This window comes from Hypanus sabinus, chromosome 22 (genome assembly GCF_030144855.1).
Source record: "Hypanus sabinus isolate sHypSab1 chromosome 22, sHypSab1.hap1, whole genome shotgun sequence".
Lineage (NCBI taxonomy): Eukaryota > Metazoa > Chordata > Chondrichthyes > Myliobatiformes > Dasyatidae > Hypanus > Hypanus sabinus.
In genome coordinates this window covers 16,603,527-16,626,911 of record NC_082727.1, presented here as the reverse complement: position 1 = coordinate 16,626,911, position 23,385 = coordinate 16,603,527, and positions in this window count along the sequence as shown.

The window sequence follows — 23,385 nt, the reverse complement described above, 5'->3', positions numbered from 1 at the left end:
GGCCACTTATGAAGGCTACAGCCTAGAGCCTACACAGAAGTATAAATCAGCCTTTACATTAATAGCTATGCTACTATGGAGTTATAAAGCCAATGGGCCATTTGGCCCATCTTGTCCTTGCAGACCAAAATTCTATCAAAACTAATCCTATTTGTCCCATATTAGGCCCGAATCTCTCTAAACCTTTCTTATCCATGCACAGGTGCTGCCTAGCTTCTGAAAACCCAATTTATGTACAGCCCAAACTTATGAATGAGCATTTGAGAGCATGGATTTCATGGCTGCTCTGGGGATGGAGGCATCTTCAGCTGGTTGGTACTTGGTTCGTGACTGAATTTCATATTTGCTAACTGTTTGTGTTACCATAGACCACAAGACTCTAAGACATAGCAGCAGATTTAGACCATTCTGCCCCTTAAGTCTGCATCCTCACGTGTTCTCTCTCAGCCTTTCAATATTCGATATGTTTCAATGAGATTCCCCCTCATTCTTCCAAACTCCAGCGAGTACAGGCCCAGAGCCATCAAACTCTCCCCATGTATTACTCTCATTCCCAACATCATTCTTGTGAACCTCGTGTGGATCTTCTCCAATGCCAGCGCATTGTTCCTTAGATAACTGCTCACTACACTCCGAGTATGGTCTGACCAAAGCTTATAAAGCCTCTGCATTACATCCTTGCTTTTATATTCAAAATCAATGCTAACATTGCATTTGCCTTTTCTACTACTGACTCAACTTGGAAGTTAATCTTTAGGGAATCATGCATGAAGACTCCCAAGTCCCTTTGTACTTCTGATTTCTGAATTTCCTCCCAGATTAGAAAATAGTCTATGCCTTTATTCTTTCTACCAAAGTGCATGACCATACACTTCCCTACACTATATTCTATCTGTCACTTCTTTGTCCATTCTCTCAATCTGTCTAAGTTGTTCTGCAGACTTGCTGCTGCCTCAACACTATCTCCACCTCCCCTCCACCTATCTTCATTTCATCTGCACAGAGTTACACAGGGTTCACACCTGTCTAAACCTGGGGAGGACCTGAATCTCGTCTTTAATCCATGTTCCTACTTCGACTCTCTTCGAGGAAAACTGTGACCATACACCTTGTCCGTGCCCCTCATGACTTTATAAAATCAGGCTGGGATAGTGTCCTTCCAACATGTAAAACTCAGCCATTCTGCAGCGGTTGCTTCAGGTGGTCGAGACATTGCTGAGGTCACACTTGGAGTGTTCTATTCAGCCTTGGCCCCATCGCTAGAGGGAAAAATGCCAGCAAGCTCAAAAGGTTGCACAAAAGATTTACAAGAGTGTTCTAGAATAGCCCTGATGAAGGGTCTAGGCCAATAGCTTAGACTATTCTTGCCTCTCCATAGATGCTTAAAGATTTAAAGATTATCTTGCACATGTACATTGAAGCATACAATGAAATGTGAGGTTTGTGCTATGGGCAGCCCCCACGTGTCGCCACGCTTCAGAAGAAAACATGGCACGCCAACAATTTACCAATCTTAACGGTACGTCTTTGGAATGTGGGAGGAAACCCACGTGGTCAAGGGGGGGATCGTACAAATTCAAACCCCAGTCTGTGAACACTGTCGCCACTCTACCATGTCCCCCCAGCCTGCTGAGATTCTCCAGCATTTTGTGCGTGTTACTCTGGATTTCCAGCATCTGCAGAACCTCCTGTGTTTTTGAGAATGTTGCCAGGGCATGAGAGACTTGAAGTTAGGGAGAAGGTTGGACAGGCTGGGGCGTTATTCCTCGCAGTGTAGGAGACTGGGAGATGATCTTCCAGAAGTACAAAATCATGAGGGGAATTGATAGGTTGAAAGCACACAGCCTTTTCACCTAGGGTTCCAAAACTGGAGGGCACAGGTTTAAGATGAGATGGGAAAGGTTTAAAAAGAACCTGATGGACAGCCTTTTCACTCAGATATGCAACGAGGTGCCAGAAGTGGTTGTGTCAGATGACATCAGCAACACCTAAAAGACATTGGACAGGTACATGAATCGTAAGGGTTCAGAGGGATATGGGCCAAAAGTGGGCAAGAGGGACTAGATTAGATGGCCACCTTGTCAGCATGGATCAGTTGGGCCAAAGGGCCTGTTTCCATGCTGTATTACTCTATAAGTCAATAATGCACAGATCAGAAGAGTCAGCGTGGATAACTCCACTCATCTCAACACTCAACTAATTCCACAACCCATGGACTCATTTTCAAGGGCTCTACAACTCATGTTCTCAGCATTATTTATTTATCTATCTACCTATCTATTTTTTATTTCTGCAGTTTGTCTTCATTTGGACATTGGTTGTTTGTCAGACTTTGTGTGTACCTTTTTCATTGATTCTATTGTATTTCTTTGTTTTACTGTGAATGTCTGCAAGAAAATGAGTCACAGGATAGTACTGTATATGATGACATATAGGTAATTCAATAACTAATTTTACTCTGAAAGTTGAACTGATGAACAAACAGTTTCACTCCCCCTACACCCCCTGCATGGAAAGCGAGCTGAGATTGAGAAGCGGATGAGAAAACCAATCTGAGTGTTGTATATGGTGACATACGTGTACTTTGATAATGAATTTACCTTGAACTTCGGGTTTGAATAATGTAGCCCCAACCCCTTTGCATTCTCACACCCGCAATGACTACTGTGCCTGAAATAGCTCCAATGTCTGTCGCTGTAAATAGGGCTGTCTGACATTGACTGTGTCAGTACAGAGGCCATACACACACACACATAGCCAGATGTCAGCTTGTCAGAAGTACCCGGGTGACACGCATTGCGATGTACGCATGTTTAATGAGGACAGCTGTTACATCCGTTGGGATGTTAATGCCATGGATAAAGAGCCATTGAGACTGACTCAGAGGAAAGCTTCCTCACCATGCTACAGAGTTACGGTCAGGACACAGCGAAGGTCACCTGAACCTTATATTGCTGATCTTCCATTTCCTCAAGCAGTCAGCAAGTACCAGTAGAATATGGAGTGGAGTTAGGGATCAGGTTAACATTCAGGGACAGAGGATGCAGGGGAGTTAAAGATCAGGCTGGGGCCTAGGCCTCCATTCTGTGTTCAAAGGCCAGCAATGTGAACTTGGACATCTGTAGCTGTCGGTTAGCAAACACTGTGGACGAGGACCAGCGAAGACAACCGAGTCAGCTTGCTCCCCCCACCCCCAGGTAGGTTGGTCCCGGAATCAGTGAGCAGGTGGCACGAGGGCCAGTGACCCTCTTAGGAATGTGAGTCGGCAAGTCCCGAGTTCGCCCTGGAGTTCAGGATCTCATCATCGGCAAGCCCTGGGTTCAGTACTGAAGATCGAAGCCCAAAGTCTGGAAACTGGAGGCCTGTCCTGGGGCTGGAGGACTGACCATTTGTGTGGAGAGGGAGGGAGGAAAGAGGCTTGTTTTGCTGCTGGTGTTGTGTCGCTTGTTGGGTCCTGTTTTATTGTGTTATGTGCTCTGCTGATCTTTGTGGGCATGCTACATTGGCAGCAGAGAGTGTGGTGATGCTTGCAGGCTGCCCCCAGCACGTCCTTAGGTTGTTGTAAACAAGAGAAAATCTGCAGATGCTGGAAATCCGAGCAACACACACAAAGTGCTGGAGGAACTCTGCAAGCCAGGCAGCATCGATGGAAAAGAGTAAACAGTCAACATTTCAGGACTGACGAAGGGACTCGACCCGAAAAGCCGACTGTTTACTCTTTTCCGTCGATGCTGGCCGGCCTGCTGAGTTCCCCCAGCATCTCGTGAATGCATCCTGAGGGCTGTGTTGGTCATTGAGAAATGATGCATGTCACTGTTTGTTGCCGAGGACCTGTGATGAATAAAGAATCTCTTTCGAGTCTGAATCTGAGGAGGTTGAAAGAGTGATCTACTCAAGGTGAATAAAGGATCAATGGAGCCAACTATCAATGGCAGAGGGAATGGGAAGGGTTCCAAATAGGGGAAAAAATTAGAGGTGAGTTGTTTAGAAAAGGCACCTGGAAGCTCTGTAATGATGGGGTCCAGAGGAGGTAGAGTCTTAGGGAAAGGAATGGAGGATTATAGAGTTGTTGGTCATGGACTTCTCTGCCTCTTATAACTTTACCTGCTGAATCAGCAAGTATACTGAAGAATGAGCCAAAAAAGGAAAGTCCCATCCTGTGGCGGAGACGAAGGAACTGAGAAAAGGGAATTGACATTTTTACTGCAGACGGGGTGGGAAGAGGTATTGTCAAGATAGCCATGGGAATCAGTGGGGGTATAAAATATATCAATAGACAGCTTGTCTTCAGTGACAGAGATAGCAAGATTGAGAAAGGGGAAGGAGGTGTCAGAAATGGATCAAGTGAATTTAAGAGCAGGGTGGAAGATGGGGGGTGGAGTTGATGAAATTGACGAGCTCAGCGTGGGTGCAGTGAACACTGAGTTAGTACTTTCAGTTTCCTGTTCCTCCTCCTTGACAGTAATAATGAGAAGAAGTGGTGAGGGTCCTGAATGGTGGATGCTGCCTTCTTGAGGCATCACCTTTAGAAGATGTCCTCAACATTGGGGAGGCTAGTTCATGATGGAGCTGGCTAAGTTTACAACCCTCAGCAGCTTTCTCCTACACTGTGCCTTCAGCCTCCATACCAGACAGTGATGCAACCAGTCAGAATGCTTTCCACAGTACATCTGTAGAAATTTGCGTGAGTCATTGGTGACATACCAAATCTCCTCAAGCTCCTAATGAAATATCGTCGCTTCTGTGCCTTCTTCATAATTGCATCATTGTGTTGACCTCTGGATACTGATACAATTATGACAAAGGCACCACAGTGGCTATATTTCATTAAGAGTTTGAAGAGATTTGATATGTCACCGAAGATTAGCAAATTTCTGCAGATGTTCTACAGAAATTTCCATGGATATTTCCAGCTTTCTTGAGCCTCCACATTGAAGAATGGAGTGGATTCTTAGACCAGAAGAGAGCAGGCTCAGAAGAGTTGAGGTCAAGAATCAGATAATCCATAGCTTCGCCGAATGGCAGAACTGGTTCGAGGAGGGGTAGGTTCAACTCCTGCCCCTGTTCCTTGAGTTCCTACACACAAGCAGAAGTTGACAGGCTCTTGATGGTAAGGTTATGGAAGGTTAAAGGGACAAGGTGGAGAATGGGGTTGAGGGGAATGATAAATCAGCCAGGATCAAATGGCAAAGCTGATTTGATGGACCGAATGGCCTAATTCTACTGCTATATCTTGTGGTCAAATTCAAATTCAGGTTTAGTTTTCAAATGTATAGTACATCGAAGCACACAGTGAAACGTGTCTTTTGCGTCAACAACCAACACAACCTAAGCATGGGCTCGGAGCAGTCTGTGAGTGCCACCATATATTCTACACCAACATGGCATAACCATAATGCTTGTCAGAACAACACACAAAAGTGTGCTGGAAATCGTGGAGCTTTCTCTCCTAAAGTGCATCTTAGCCTGTGCGAGGTTGGGTGGTATTGTGGGGTATGAATTGAAAATTACAAATTTGTAACTGGTGGATCTTTAACAGCAAAGCTATTGAGGATTCTGGAGCCATGGCTGTAAATGGGTTTAAGAGAGCTATCAGCCACAATGGTAGACCAGATCTGAGGGTACTAAATATCGTACCTCTGTTTCTTTTGTGCCCATCCAGTAGAACAATTGCTATTGGGCAACACGTTGGTAAACAGTAGAGTCATTACCTCACAGATCCAGAGAACCTAGTTTGATCCCGACCCGTGGAGCTGTGTGTATGTGTGGAGTTTGCATGTTCTCCTTGTGACTGTGTGGGTTTCCTCCAACATCCCAAAGAGATGTAGGTTTGTGGGTTAATTGGCTGCTGTACATTGTCTTTTAGTGTGTGTGTGTGTGTTGGTGGCTGGTAGGCACTGGGGGAAAGAAATGGGAATTTGAGGAAAATAAAATAGGATTGGTCTAAATGGGTGGTCAGCATGGATAGTGGGCCGAAGGGATTTTATATCATCCTCTATCACTCTCTGACTCTATTATAAGTAAAACAAAAGATACTGAAGGAATTCAGCGGATCAGGCAGCATCTCTGGGGGGAAATGGAGAATTCTCCAACTTCCAGTAACTTGCTCCCCCCTCTCCCTTCTGCTTGTATTTACCCTGACTGTACCCCGATCTTTAATATTGGTTAAGAGAGCCACTTTGAGGTTTGCTGAAACAAGGCACCAACCTGCAGCACTATGCTCCATACTAGGACTTGACCCACCGCTTGGACCACCAGATGACCAGCGTTCCCATGACATCGTGCTACCTGAGCCAAGCTCCTTCACCAGTGTTCTAGCTTTCATTTTAAAAGGTGCTAAACTGATAGACTGGTAAATCAGTTTATTACTGTTCAGGCTGAAGTTCAAGTGTATTTGTCATTAGCCCATACACATGAATTTAGCCAAATGAAACAGCATTCCAGTGGGACCAAGGTACAAAACATAGCACCAGCAGTCATACACAGCACACAGCACTTATAATTAAGATAGCAGAAAAATACAGATTTACAAAAATATATTAAAAAGTAATAATGTAGCCGAAGTCCCTGGGTGACATGGCATGAATGTAGATTGATGGCGAATGGATGTTGTCCTGGAGCCGCGTTTCTGCAAGAGCAAGAAAAAATTTGCTCTGCTTGCCATTCAAGTAGGTGTTTCTTCACATCAGTACGTTGAGGTAGTACAAGGGAAAACAATAACTGAAGGCAAATTATATCATTACAGCCACAGAGAAAGGGCAGTGCAGGCAGACAATAAGGTACAATATCATAACAAGGTAGATCATGAGCTCAAGAGTCAGTCTTACCATACCAGGTGCTCATTCAGTAGTCTTTTAACAGTGGGATTGAAGCTACTTTTTGAGCCTGGTGTTACCTGCTTTTGTATCTTCTGCCTGACGGGAGGGAGAAGAAGAGAGAATGTCTGGGTTGAGTGGGGTCTCTGAGTATTTTGGTTACGGTTAGAAGTATTGATAGGGTCCATGGAGGGAAGGCTAGCTTCTGTGATATGCCGAGCTGCGTCCACAACTCTCAGCATTTTCTGCGGTCACGAGCAAAACAGTTGCCATACCAAGCTGTGACACATCCAGACTCTGACATATTGATAAAAATTGGAGATGGCCAAAGGGGTCATGCTGAATTTCTGTAGCCTCCTGATGAAGTAGAGGCGTTGATAAACATTCCTGTCCCACGGTGTCAATGTGATTGGACCATATGTTGGTGGTGCTAACCCCTAGGAATGTGAAACTTTCCAGCCTCTCAATCTCAACACCGTTGATTTAAACAGGAGCATGTGCACCACCCCCCCCCCCCCCACTTCCTGAAGTCAGTGACCAGCTCTTTCGCCTTGCTGACACTGGGGATTAGGTTATTGCCATGACAGGTATATAAATAAAATATAACAATATAAAAAGATGATATAAATAAAAGAGTACTAACAGAAGCATCTGAACAATTACATTCTGCATAGCAACAAGGCGCCAGGTTCGAGCTACGCTGATCACAATTTAATGGCCTTCCTTTCAACGTTACATCAAAGGGAAATTGTCCCAGTGAAATAATACAAGCTGAGAATCATCTCCTCCTTCGGGTGAAGGGTGATTATACCAAGCTAGGAGAAATATCAGGGGTGATGGGTGTGCAGTGACACAGAATTATCTGGGTTGCTTGAAATTGCCTTGTGAGTGCAGCTATCTCTTGTCTGCGAATGACGGATCAGCTGGAACACCTGAGGAAGTCAGATGGAACACAGGATCAAATCCAGCTCCAGGACTTGTGTGCATGATAAGGAACTGATCTTGGTATTGTGACACAGAGGCGAATTTTACTGGCCAATTCATTTACCAATCCACATGTGTTGGGGATAGTCATAGCCTTATACAGTGCAGAAACACACCTTTCAGCCCAACTCATCCATGCTGACCACAGTGCCCACTTCAGCTAGCCCCATTTATTTCTTATTGGTTTATTATTGTCACATGTACCAAGATACAGCAATATGATTGTTTTGCTTACTATTTATACAGATCAAGTGAGGTCAAACAAGGTATAACAATAACAACGCAGAATAAAGTGTAACAGCTATAGAGAAAGTGCAGTGCAGGTAATTGCTGAGGTTCAAGATCATGATAGGGTAGATTTGCCTGCATTTGACCCAAACCCCTTGAACCTGTCCTATCATGTATCTGTCTAAGTACCTTTGGCAAGCTGCCTGCCTCAACCCTTCCTCTGACAACTTATTCCAAAACCACCCTCTGGGTGAAGAATTACCCCTCGGGTCCTCTGCATTTCTCCCTCGCACTATAATCCTATGCTCTCTAAATTTTTAGACTCCCCTGAGGGGAGAGGAATAGCACAAATGCACAGAGAGGGCAGGCAAGCTCCACACACACACACACACGCACACACACACACGCACACACACACACACACACACACACACAACGTTGTCAAAAGCTAAACTTCAAAGTTGCCTTAGCTCTAGCTAAAGGTTTGATGAAACATCAGCTTTATTTGTCGCACAAACATCAAAATACACAGTGAGCTGCATTGTTGGCCTCAACGGCCAGCACAATTCAAGATGTGGTGGGGAGCTGGGGAGGGGTCCGCCCATGAGTGTTGCTGTGCTTCCAGTGCCAGCACAGCATGCCCACAACTATCTAACCCTAACCTACATCTTTAGAATGCGGAACAAACTAGAATACCCAGAAGAAACCCACATGGTCACAGGGAGAACGTACAGACCACAGACAGAATTGAACCCCAATCACAGACTGCTGTAAAGCACTAAGCAGACCACAACTCGACCATGTAAACCTCCTACTCGGGCTTCCTGGAGTGCTGTAGGAAGTGAGGGGTGTGAGTTGGTGCTATCTGAAGGCGCAGGAAGTATGCAGGGCCAAAGGAGGCCATTGAAACCTTTTGCATGCTGAAAGGCCTAGACAGAGTAGATGTAGAAAGGATGTTTCCCATGGTGGGGGAGTCTAGGACAAGAGGGCACAACCTGAGGATAGAGGAGCATCCATTTAAAACAGAGATGCAGAGAAATTTCTTTAGCCAGAGGGAGTGATTTTGTGGAATTTATTACCACAGGCAGCAGTGGAGGCCAGATCACTGGGTTTATTTAAGGCAGAGCTTGATCAGTTCTTGATTGGACATGGCTTCAAAGGTTATGGGGAGAAGGCTGGGGAGTAGGGCTGAGGAGGGAAAAAAGGATGAGCCATGATTGAAAGGCAGAGAAAACTCAATGGGATAAACAGCCTAATTCTGCTCCTGTGTCTTCTGGTCTTACAGTCCGATAGAGGCTAATCTCCTATAGCCGCCTGAGGATCTGCCAATAGACAACCCCTCAGGACAACATCATTTTGCAAGAGCAAAACAGAACCTCTGTCTAATCTCTGAGGGGTGTGGTGAAGGTGAATGGCCACAGTCCTTTCCCCAAGGTAGGGAAGTAGGTTTAAGATGAGAGGGGAAAGACTTAAGGGAAACATTTTCACACAGAGGGTGGTGAGGTGCCAGAGGAAATGCTTGAGCAGGTGTAATAGTATCATTTAAGAAAGTCTTGGGATAGGTGCATAGAATGTTTAACATGGAACATAGAACAGTACAGCATATGCTTGTCGGTCCACGATGTTGTGCCAACCTTTTAACCTACTCCAAGATCAATCTAACCCTTTCCTCCTGTATAACTCTCCATTTTCCTTTTATCCATGTGCCTATCTTATAGCCTCTTAGATGTCTCCCTGGTGTATCTGGTTCTACCACCGCTCCTGGCAGAGTGTACCACGTACCCACCACTCTGTGTAAAAAACAATCTACCTTCCCCCTGTATCTTCCTCCAAACACCTTAAAGTTATGCCTCCATTAGTCATTTCTGCTATGGGGAAAATGTTTCTGACTGTCCACTCGATCTTTGCTTCTTATCATCTTATACTCCTCTTTCAATGCAACTCTCATCCTCCTTCCCTCCAAAGATATAGGACCTAGTTCATTCAACTTATTCTTATAACCATATAACAATCACAGCACGGAAACAGGCCATCTTGGCCCTCCTAGTCCGTGCCGAACCCTTAATCTCACCTAGTCCCACCTACCCGCACTCAGCCCATAACCCTCCACTTCTTTCCTGTCCATATACCTATCCAATTTTACCTTAAATGACACAACTGAACTGGCCTCTACTACTTCTACAGGAAGCTCATTCCACACAGCTATCACTCTTTGAGTAAAGAAATACCCCCTCGTGTTTCCCTTAAACTTCTGCCCCCTAACTCTCAAATCATGTCCTCTAGTTTGAATCTCCCCTACTCTCAATGGAAACAGCCTGTTCACGTCAACTCTATCTATCCCTCTCAAAATTTTAAATACCTCGATCAATTCCCCCCTCAACCTTCTACGCTCCAATGAATAGAGACCTAACTTGTTCAACCTTTCTCTGTAACTTAATTGCTGAAACCCAGGTAACATCCTAGTAAATCGTCTCTGCACTCTCTCTAATTTATTGATATCTTTCCTATAATTTGGTGACCAGAACTGCACACAATATTCCAAATTTGGCCTTACCAATGCCTTGTACAACTTTAGCATTACATCCCAACTTCTGTACTCAATGCTTTGATTTATAAAGGCCAGCGTTCCAAAAGCCCTCTTCACCACCCTATCTACATGAGACTCCACTTTCAGGGAACTATGCACTGTTATTCCTAGATCTCTCTGTTCCACTGCATTCCTCAATGCCCTACCATTTACCCTGTATGTTCTATTTGGATTATTCCTGCCAAAATGTAGAACCTCACACTTCTCAGCATTAAGCTCCATCTGCCAACGTTCAGCCCATTCTTCTAACCGGCATAAATCTCCCTGCAAGCTTTGAAAATCCACCTCATTATCCACAACACCTCCTACCTTAGTATCATCGGCATACTTACTAATCCAATTTACCACCCCATCATCCAGATCATTTATGTATATTACAAACAACATTGGGCCCAAAACAGATCCCTGAGGCACCCCGCTAGTCACCGGCCTCCATCCCGATAAACAATTATCCAGCACTACTCTCTGGCATCTCCCATCTAGCCACTGTTGAATCCATTTTATTACTCCAGCATTAATACCTAACGACTGAACCTTCTTAACTAACCTTCCATGTGGAACTTTGTCAAAGGCTTTGCTGAAGTCCATATAGACTACATCCACTGCCTTACCCTCGTCAACATTCCTCGTAACTTCTTCAAAAAATTCAATAAGGTTTGTCAAACATGACCTTCCATGCACAAATCCATGCTGGCTACTTCTAATCAGATCCCATCTATCCAGATAATTATAAATACTATCTCTAAGAATACTTTCCATTAATTTACCCACCACTGATGTCAAACTGATAGGTCTATAATTGCTAGGCTTCCTTCTAGAACCCTTTTTAAACAATGGAACCACATGAGCAATACGCCAATCCTCCGGCACAATCCCCGTTTCTAATGACATATTAAAGATCTCCGTCAGAGCTCCTGCTATTTCTACACAAACTTCCCTCAAGGTCCTGGGGAATATCCTGTCAGGACCCGGAGATTTATCCACTTTTAAATTTCTTAAAAGCGCCAGTACCTCCACCTCTTTAATTGTCATAGGTTCCATAACTTCCTTACTTGTTTCCCACACCTTAGACAATTCAATATCCTTCTCCTTAGTGAATACCGAAGAGAAGAAATCATTCAAAATCTCTCCCATCTCCTTCGGTTCCACACATAGCTGACCACTCTGATTCTCTAAGGGGCCAATTTTATCCCTCACTATCCTCTTGCTTTTAATATAACTGTAGAAACCTTTCGCATTTACTTTCACCTTATTTGCCAAACCAACCTCGTATCTTCTTTTAGCTTTTCTAATCTCTTTCTTAAGATTCCTTTTACATTCTTTATATTCCTCGAGCAATTCCTTTACTCCATGCTGCCTATATCTATTGTAGACATCCCTCTTTTTCTGAACCAAATTTCTAATATCCCTTGAAAACCATGGTGCTCTCAAACCTTTAACCTTTCCTTTCACCCTAACAGGAACATAAAAATTCTGTACCCTCATAATTTCACCCTTAAATGACCTCCATTTCTCTATTACATCCTTCCCATAAAACAACTTGACCCAATCCACTCTCTCTAAATCCCTTCGCATCCCCTCAAAGTTAGCCTTTCTCCAATCAAAAATCTCAACTCTAGGTCCAGTCCTGTCCTTCTCCATAATTATATTGAAGCTAATGCTATTGTGATCACTGGACCCGAAGTGCTCCCCAACACATACATCTGTCAGCTGACCTATCGCATTCCCTAACAGGAGATCCAAGACATGTTATAAGACATGTTTTCCAATGCAGGGAGCATCCTGGTATATGGACAGGTATATGGAGGAATTTAAGGTGGGGGGTTATATGGGAGGCAGGGTTTGAGGGTCGGCACAACATTGTTCTATGTTCTATGTTCTCTATGTAAGTTGTTTACACAGAGAGTGGTGAGTGAGTGGAATGGGCTGTCAGAGGCGGCGGTGGAGGTGGAAACAATAGGGTCTTTTAAGAGACTCCTGGACGGTTATGTGGAGCTTAAAAAAAATAGAGGGCTATGGGTAAACCTAGGTAGTTCTAAGGCAGATACATGTTCAGCACAGCTTTGTGGGCCAAAGGGCCTGTATTGTGCTGTAGGTTTTCTATGTTTTTCTATGTTTCTGGTAAGTCTTCTGCATCCACTCCACACCCTTCCTATAATGAGTTCCTAATAGTAGCAGTGGTGTAACTACTCAAGTGGAGTATGATGTTCTCCTATGGAGATGTCTATTAGTAGACCCTCAGAGCCTGATCCAGTATCCACATATCTGGGATGTTAGGGTGGATTCCCTTAATGGAGAATGTCTGTGTGTCACTTTGTTAAATATGAGAGGCTGATGTACGGGCAGCCACCACACGGTCCTTGACGTGGTGGCTCTGCCAGGAGCTAAGTATCAGATGGATAAACTCTAAACGGTATAGGTCTCAAGATCTCAGGGACGCACCAGCCTCTCCACCACAACAAGGTGATGATCTCAGAGAGGAATGAGTTCCTAATAATGATCTGAACACGGGGTCTCGTGTGATACTAGTGAAATACACTCCTGTTGGCTGTGTTGATAGCAATGTTCCCTCTAACTTGTAATGACCAGTATACACAAAAATGTTGTGCTGTGCAATTTTTTGCCCAGTGACAACAACAACATATGCACACTGAATTTTATACATAGAGGTATTCTAGAAAAACACTGTCAATAAGAATATTGATCTCCTCTGGGTTTGATCATCTTTGCTCTCATTCATCTGCACTCTCATAAAACATACGTCGCAGGCCTGTAGTGGATTTTCTTGCCGGAGCTTTTGCACTCTGTCCATATGTGATTTTCTTGCTAAATGATGCTTTAAAAAGTCAAGTTTCAAAATATCACTCCACTCCTTCCCACTTGCAAATTCTGCAGCAACTTTTGCATCGCAATAATACAGGCAAGTAACACCAGTTTCTGTATTGTACATAAATATTCCTCGTAGCTGCACATTTCTGACATGAGCTTTCGGTGTAGCAGTTTCTACTGTTTCAATAAGCCATTCTGCTTCAAGTGATCTAGCAGTTCTTCTGTGCTTCACACCCTTTGCTTCTTTGGAATTTGACACAAGGAATCAATAATCTCTTCAATAAAAACAGTATGAATAAGCCAGTTCTAAAATCAAAGCAGAAAACTCTCTTTATTTCCTTATTTTCTTTTTTCCCCTCCCCTCTCACCTTCTCTCCCTCCCTCTCTGTCTCTCTCTCCCACTCTCTCTCTCTCTCTCTCTCTCTCTCTCTCTCTCTCTCTCTCTCTCTCCCCCCCCCCCCTCCCTCTCCCTCCCTCCCTCTCTTTCTCTCTCTTCAACACTTCATGTTCTGCCTTGGTTGTCTCCAACCTGATAGAACAAATATTGATTTCTCTTACTTATGGTAACCACTCCCTTCTCTCCCTCTTTCTTTTTCCTTCATCCCCTTAGCACATATTATCCCTTCTCTTTCCCTTCCCCTGCCTTCTCCATCTGCACATCGTCATACATTCCTCCCTTCAGTTCCCCTCTTTGACATGTTCCCCTCATCCCATGATCCAGTGTCCTCTCCTATGATGGTCCATCTTCTTCAGCCCTTTGTACACTTCCACCTATTACATTCCAGCTCCTTACATTGTTCTACTCTCCCTACTGCCTTTCCTACTTCTCACCCATCCCCTCAGCTGGATCCACACATCACACACCAACTGCTGCCCTAACCTTTACACCAGCTTTTTATACTGGCTATGTCTCCTCTTTCCAGTCCTGATAAAGGGCCTTGGCCCAGAACTTTGACTTTTCCCGTAGCGCTGCTGGATCTGCTGAGCTCCCCAGCATTTTGTGTGGGTCACTCCGGATTTCCGGCATCTCCCCAGTGTAACACACACAAAATGAGGAACTTAGCAGGACAGGCAGCCTCTACGAGAGTAATAAAGAGTCGACTTAAAGAATCTTGTATCTCCATTTCACTTCAGTTGCTTTTCCTTACATTTGCTGATTTATCTACAGGGATTAAGTTAGATAAATCCAGAATATTTTAAAAAAACTATAGCATTAGTAATGTGGATTCAAATAGCCAGATTGTTTGATAAAATGAAGGCTGTTTCTGTGATGTTCTTCTGGAAGCACAATGGCTGTCTGACCTAGATACAACTACACACCTACCCATCTGTTTGAATGTCCGCTGGTCAGATTGAGTAAACGCTAGACTTGCAAGTGACCTTCAACTGTTCAGTTTTTGAACCAGTCAACATAAGCATAAGCACTACGGTTTAGCAACAATACGACCACTGTGATCACAAGCACAAGAGGTTCTGCAGATGCTGTAAAATCCAGATCAACACACGTAAAGTGCTGGAGGAACTCAGCAGGTCAAGCAGCGTCTGTGGAGAGGATTGAAGAGTCGATGTTTCAGGCTGAGACCCTTCATCAGGACTCATGAAGGGTCCTGATGAAGAGCTTCAGCCCAAAACGTCGACTCTTTACTCCTCCTGGTAGATACTACCTGACCCGCCAAACTCCTCCAGCACATTGTGGGGACCGCTGGGATCATTTTGCATTTGGACAGGTTTGTTTTTGCTCTAATTTTGTTCTAATTGCATTCTTTCTCGTAAAGCATGTTTATGTTTCTTGTGAATTATGTTTATCTGATGTAATTTACCTTCGATGCTGCTACAAGTAAGCTTTTCATTGCACCCATGCACACATGTACTCTTGTGTATAGAGCAATAGAGTCGTAGAGGATTACAGCACAGAAATGGCCCTTCAGCCCATTTAGTCCATGCTGAATTATTAGTCTGCCAAGTGCCATTGATCTGCAACTGGACCATACCACTCCCATCCATCTATTTATCCAGATTCTTTTAAATGATGAGATCCTCGACTAACACTGGCAGCTGGCTCCACACTCTCAAAATCAAGATATGACAATAAATTCCACTTTTATCGTGACACAGGCATCTAGTGATGATAACCTTGAACATAGAACATTACAGCACAGCACAATCCCTTCAGTCACAATGTGACTAAATATAGGTTTGTAGCTGGTGGCCTCACAATTTACTTTTTGTACTGAGCTGAATCACACCCTCATAGTTCATATTTATGATTCTCTTACAACGTAGAAGGAAGATTTTGGCCTGTTTAGTCCTGAACTTGCGGCATTTCCCTAAGCCTCCTTCATCTACTTACGACTACAAACACATGTTTTCAGTATCATTTCATTGATAATTTATTTATTACTAATATTATTTGGGTTTTATTTGTATTTGCCTTCTTTTGCTCATTAGCTGTCAGTCTTTGTGTGTAGTTTTTAAATGATCCTGTTGCACTTCCTTGTTTTAATGTGAATGCTTGCAATAAAGTGCCTATGGTGACATATACCACTTTGAACTTTGAACTTCCCTGCGATCAGGTCCCCTTGAATCTCCTCCGCCCTTCCTATCGTTCGCTATGGGCTGTGTCGTATGATGTTGGCATCGTGGTCTTAATAAAAAGATTGCCAAGAAGGACCATGGTCATTATGATCCTGATTGCTCTTGGCAAATTTTTCCACAGAATTGGTTCACCTTTGCCTCCTTCTGGGCAGTGTCTTTACAATGCGGGTGACTGCAGCCATTATCGATACTCTTCAGAGATTGTCTGCCTGGACCTGTGATGTGTAATCAGGACTTGTGATGTAAACCAGCTGCTCTTACAACCGTCCACCATCTGCTCCCATGGGTTCACGTGACCATGTTCAGGGGGGCTAAGCAGGTGCTTCACCTTGCCCAAGGGTGACTTGCAGGCTAGCCGAGGGAAGGAGCGCCTTACACCTCCTTTGGTAGAGACGTATGTCCACACCACCTATACCAGGGCTAACTTCCAGTGGCCATTTAACTCGCCAGCGTATCTTTGGGGTGTGGTGGGAAATCAGGGAACCCAGGGGAAACCTGCTGGGATGTTGACTCAGTTTTTCTCTCTCCAGTAGCAAGAATTGACTGCTTCGCTTGTCCCACAGCTTTGACATTTCACAACTATGACGTTTCCATCTGCGCTTTCGCTTTCTACCTGCCATCTGTCCGTAACACTTAGAATCTTCTCTCAATGCTCTCTCCATCTAACTGCCCTTATAACTCAGGCCCTCGAGTCTGAGCAGGGCCCGCCTAAATCTAAACGGATGGATTCGAAATGGATAGTATAACACCCTAGGAAAGATTTCACTGCTAACAAAATGTTCTTTCTGTAGAAGCAGTGTTTGGGTTATGCAGCCAAGGAAACCCGGGGGGGGGGGGGGGGGGGTTAGGTGAGAGTGGTTTCAATAGATTTTAAAGTTTATGTCAAAACGGAAATCTCAAAAGTACACAGATAGGAAACGTTTAGAGGGTGTAACGTTCTCCTTCGCATGTCACGAACGCCGAATTTAACGTCGAGATAAACCACAGTTAATAAGAACCAGATCGCAGCAAGATTAACCATTTACTGTTCACTCTTCACATTAACATATGGTGAAAACTGTTGATAAAACTATACAAGATTGATACAGTATTTGTTCCTTCCTTAATATCACATTTCAAGTGTAAATACTTGCAAAGGTGACTATAACTACATTACACTAAGGTGCAGTATACAGGGAGAGTTTACCTGCTCCATTGACTACTTTAAATACACTTCCATGCAAACTATCCGCGACTCTTTAACTAACGAAAGCATAAACATTATCTACCGTCGTTACTTCTAACAGGATCGGCATTAACATCTTAGTTCAACATATCGATTATCTATTAACTTACAGCGTTGCTCTCACTGTGATTTCTCATGCCTGCAAAACAACTTCTGCTCAGGTGTGCCTCGTGGAGAGCCCCTACCCTCGCGCTAATTTCGAACCGGTACTTTCCCACAAGACGCGGCGAAACCGGATGTGACGTCATCGCATGCCGATATATTTTACATGCAATGAATATACTTTAAACACTTCTAATTCTAACTAGAAAATACTATCGAATGAATTACTAAGCGAAAATATTATAAACTAAATAACTGTCGTAAAGACAGCACAGAGGGATATGGGCCAAGCGTGGATAAATGCGACTAACTGGGAATATTTTCAGCATGGACCAGTTAGGTTGAAAGGCCTGCTTCTATGTTATATGACTCTATATCGTTTCGACTCTCTGTGAGCTGGTTTTGAACTCAACATAGCACAGTGGCTTCTCCTTCCTGATTGTACATGCCGCCAGGAAGCACAATAGCATAGCCAGTGATCAGGGTTCAATTTTCACCGCCGCTTTTAAGGAGTTTCTATGTTCTCCCCGTGACCACGTGGGCTTCCTCCCGGTGCTCCGGGTTCCTCCCACAGTCCAAAGACACATGGGTTAGTGATCTTTGGGCATTCTGTTTGGCTCCAGAAGCATGGAGGTACAGTACTTGCAGGCTGCCCCCAGCACATCCTTGGACAGCATTGGTCTTTGATGCAAATGAAGCAATTCACGGTATGTTTCGATGTTTCAATGTACATGTGACAAATAAACTAGTAGAACTTCAAACTTAGAACACTACAACACAGTACAGACCCTTCAAACCCCAGTGTTATGTTGACCTTTTAACCTGCTCTTAAGATCAATCTAATCCTTCCCTGCCCCCTTCAAATATCCTTCATTTTCCCCACATCTAAGAGTTTCTTAAATATCTTTAATGAGGTGGAACGGATGGTCCTGTCTCCATCAGTACTGCTGAGCTGGAGATGACTGAGAACTACAAATCCATATATACACACACACACACACACAACATAGAAGAGTACAGTACAGTTCGGTTCTTCGGCCCACAATAGTACACTAACTTCTTAATCTGCTCTAAAGGGTGATTTATACTTGTGTGTCGTATCGACGCTGTAGGTAACGCCATACCTATGCCGTACGCTACACTGTAGGGTGACATGCAAACCTCCAGAAAAATTACTCACATGTCGTGGCGACGCAGACTGCAACAACTGTGATTGGTCCGCTTGGTAGCATCGCATTTCCTCCTACGCATTTCTGGTTGCTTCTTCTCCGCCATGTCTGTACACCAATGCAAAATAGAGGAACCAAATCATCAAATCTACCTGCCGACATGCAAAAATGTTTGAACTGCATTTCCTCATCCATGTCTCTCACGAAGAAACTCAACACAGTGACATAGAAACCCCACCGCCAACTAGCGTTTTGGCGCACACCAACACATACTCGCTACAGCGTAGAGTGACACAGAAGTGAAAATCAGGGTAATGATGCAGGCTGCGGTGTAGCCTGTATGCACAAGTATAAATCAGCCTTAAGATCAATCTAATCCTTCCCTCACACATAGCCCCGCAAATTTTGTTCATCCATGTGCCTATCTAAGAGTCTCTTAAATGTCCCTAATATATCTGTTTCTACCACTACTCCTGGCAGGGTATTCCATGCACACACCACTCTGTGTAAAAACTTAGCTGTCCCTATACATTTCCCCTATACTTTCCTCCAATCACCCCCTCATGTTAGCCATTTCTACCCTGGCAAAAAGCCTCTGGCTATCCATTCCTCGATCAAGTCACCTCTCATCCTCCTTCACTCTATTTTCCTCCCATCCCAAAATCTTTGGTGTTTAATCTTTGCTAACCACATAGACAATATTCTCATGTACCCCCCACCCCAACAGATTCACCGAAGATCCTGCCCTGCTCAATCAGGTCCTCAACAAGGAGCATTCCAGGGTCCGTATGAAGGTTGTATAAGTACCTTGTTAGCAGAGAGTGAATTGTGATATGGAGACATGGCATATGAGCGAGCTGCCACTTTCCATCAGCCCGTGACAGGGTTCCTGTGCACCATACCTGTTAAATCTAATCAGAAGGGACAAAGGGATTCTAACAGCAGCTGACAGCCAGTCCCCTGAAGCGCTGAGAGTTTATTTATATCCTGATTTTGGTCATCGTAGATGTTGACATGCAGAGAAATTATATCAAGTGTCACGTCTCTCCTGGTTTGTCTCGTGGAACCAAGGCAAACAGTGGGTGGGCAATGCATTTTACCTCAGGACCATAGCCCTCTCTCAGTGCCTGCTGTACCGTGGCAGAGGGTCAGAGGTTCCTAATAGCCCTTGAAAGGTTAGGTTATCTCGCTGTGACATAGTTCAAACTGTTTCCTCTTGCAGAGAGACATCAAGCGTAGAACAAGTACAGTACAGGCCTTTCAGTCCACAACGTTGTGTCAGTCCTTTAACTTACTCCAGTCCAACGTTTCCCTCCCATAAAACTTCCATTTTTCTACCTAAAAATCTTGTAAATGTCCCTAATGTATCTACCTCTGCCACAGCCCCTGGTAGCGTGTTCCACGCACCCACCACTCTCCGTGTAAAAATCCCCACTGTACTTTCCTCCGATCACCTTAAGATTATAGAACATAGAACTTCAAAAACTACAGGGCAGTAGAGGTTCTTCAACCCGCAGTGTTGTGTGGACCTTTTAGCCCACTCTAAGATCTAAGATCCCAGTATACGCTCTCTCTAAAGCTTCTGCATCCTTCCTATAATAAGATGATCAGAACGGAACACAACTTTCCAAGTGTGGGCTAACTGGGGTTTTATAGCTGGAACATTGGCTCACAGCTCTTGAATGCAATGGCCTGACTAATGAATGCCAACACACCATACACCGTCCTAACCTCCCTTTCAGCTTAGAGCTGTTGAGAATAAGTTCATTCAGCCCATCAAGTCTGTACAGGCTGACTGGTAGTCCAATTCCACAGAAAACTTCAAAATGAGGATTGTACTTGGTAAATGGTTTATTATTGACAAATGTAGCAAGATACTTTTGTCTGCACACCTTTCCAGACACAACTTTCTGTACCTCAGCGCGTCGAGGTAGTGAAAAAGGAAAAGACTAACAGAAAGCAGAATGTAGTGTTACAGTTACAGAGAAAGTGCAGTGCAGGTAGACAATAAGGTGCAAGGGCCACAACAAGGTGATTGAGAGATCAGTATGAGAGTTCTGTTTAAGAGCTGGTCAACGGTGGTAGTCCTTAAGCTTGGTGGTGGGTGTTCTTAAGCTTTTGCATCTTCTGTAGACCCAGACAAAGTAGTGGTTAATTCCTACATTGACTATGTTAATCCAGCCCCATCCTCTCCCTATTGCTAACCACCCTTTGGCCCTGTAAATGGTATAACAAGGCGAATGGTTGTTAACCATGACGGAGTGAGCCTTTGGCTCAGGGGTTGTGTTTTAAACTTTTAATCAAAGTCATAAATTCATCAGAACTGAACCATGTCCTTCAGCCTATCAAATCCGTGCTGACCAGCAATCACCCATTCAACTAATTTAGTTCTCCCCACATTCCTACCAACTTCACCCCCCCCCCCACACACACCAAATTCCACCCTTCACCCAGACACTGGGGGTGATTTGCAGCAGCTAATTAACACACCAACTTGCCCACCTTTGTGATGTGGGAGGAAGCCAGAGAGAAACATACATAGACACAGTGAAATCGTGCAAACTCCACAAAGACAGTACTGGAGATCAGGATTGCACTTGCAGCTCTGGGACTGCCTCGATGTACACTTCCACAACTTCTTGTCCCGAAACATCAGAGGAACTCAGGTTTTGGCGCCAATCTGGTCTTTCAAGGAGATGGAGTCAGAGTGAAAAGTCACAGGATGGGGCAGCTGGTACACACCGGTTGATGCAGTGTATAGAGAGACTCTCAAAGCCTGTAGAGACGGCATCAGGGGTAGAAAGGGAAAATAAATCAGCGTGATGAAATGGCAGAGCAGACTCGATGGGCCAATTGACCCAATTCTACTCCTACATATCATGGTTATATGGGCTTATGTTAACGGGGCATGACGGTGGCGTAGTGATCAGCACAACGCTTCACAGTACCAGCAACCCGGGTTCAATTCCTGCTGCTGCCTGCAAGGAGTTTGTACATTCTCCCCGTGACCACGTCTGTTTCCTGTGGGTGCTCCGGTTCCCTCCCACCTTCCAAAAACTTATGAGTTAGGGTCAGTAAATTGTGGGTACGGTACATTGGCATCAGGAGCATGGCAACACTTGTGGGCTGCCCCCAGCATGTCCTCAGACTGTGTTGGTCGTTGATTCAAACGCCACATTTCACAGTGTGTTTTGATGTTTCGATGTGCATGTGACAAATAAAGCTATTCATTTAAATCAGTGGAGGCTTGGGTACAGCCTTTTGCAGTGCCAGCCTATCTGGGTGGTGGATACCCTTGTGTACAAATAAAACACACACACGGCAGTCGTTCCATCCAGCAGATTGCTCATACTCCACTTTCCTCCCACATCCCAACGGTGTGCAGCTTAGTAGGTTAATCTGACACTGTTAGTTATCCCAAAGGTGGAGGTGAGGGAAGAATGAGGGGGTGACTTGATGAGAATGTGAACTGAAAGGTGAAATGTTTAAGGGGAACCTGAGAGGGAGCTTCCTCAGTCGGAGGGTAGTGAGAGAGTGGAACGAGCTGCCAGCAGAAGTGGTGGATATAGGCTCGATTGCAACATTTGCGAGATGTTTGGATGGGAGAGATTTGGAGGACTGTGGCCCAGGTACATGTTGATGTGTCTTCTCTGCCTTGTCACATCAGAAGACCAGTACAGCATGGACTAAATGGGTTGAAGGCCCTCTATGTCTTGAGTAAAAAAGAATTATGAAGGTATAATGTAAAAGATTGGTTGATGGCTGGCACATTTTGAAGGATCTGTTCTGGTACTGTATCTCTTTATAGTTTCATTATACAGGTGAGATCGTAAAGATCAAAAGAGCTAATGGGGAAGTTGATGGAGGGAGTGCAGATCACACTGCAACGATCCCTTCAAAATCAAAATTGAGTTTATTATCATATACACGAGTACACAGGTGCAGTAAGAATCCTAACTTTTAACAACATCACTGGTACACAGCATCAGATAAGCAACATTCACAAGACAAACATAAATCAAGCATAGATTACACACATTTTTTAAAAGGAAGAACACAATTAGAACAAAAACAAGACAACGGAAACAAGTAGTTTAGACGCAGTGGGAATGCAAAGGATGTGGGAAACCTCTGTAACCACTAAACATTCACTTTTCATTGACTTTCAAGGACTCTTTTCAGTATATATGTGCATATATATGTATAGGTAAATATATAGATATTCGAGGGGTGATTGATAAGTTTGTGGCCTAAGGTAGAAGGAGTCAATTTTAGAAAACCTAGCACATTTATTTTTCAACATAGTCCTCTCCTACATGAACACACTTAGTCCAGCAGTCATGGAGCATATGGATCCCTTCTTTGTAGAAGTGGTCCACAGCAGGGGTGATTGATAAGTTTGTGTCCTAATGTAGGAGATGGGTTATACAGCTCTCGTTACATGTACATGCAGTTCAACTCTGAGTGAAAATGCAGAAAGTTTGAAGTTAATAACTCATCTCCTTCTACCGAGAGGGAGAGAGACACACACACCTACCTACCTTTGTGCAATGTGTCTTATTTAAGGCATTGATTGCCAGTATTTATGGATAGCTTTTTTTCATAAACTCTGTTGTATTTCTTTGTTTTCCTATGGATGCCAGCAAGAAAACAAATGCCAGAGTTGTATACGGTGTCAAATATGTACTTTGACAATAAATTTACTTTACTATGAAATTTGAGTTTAAAATAAAAGAATCTGGAGAGTGGGAATGTTCCTGCTTTCTCAACACATCCTCCACCGAAATAAAATTTATTCACAATAAAAAAAAAGATAAAAAAGAAAAATAGAGTGCAAAGCTTTTCTCCTTC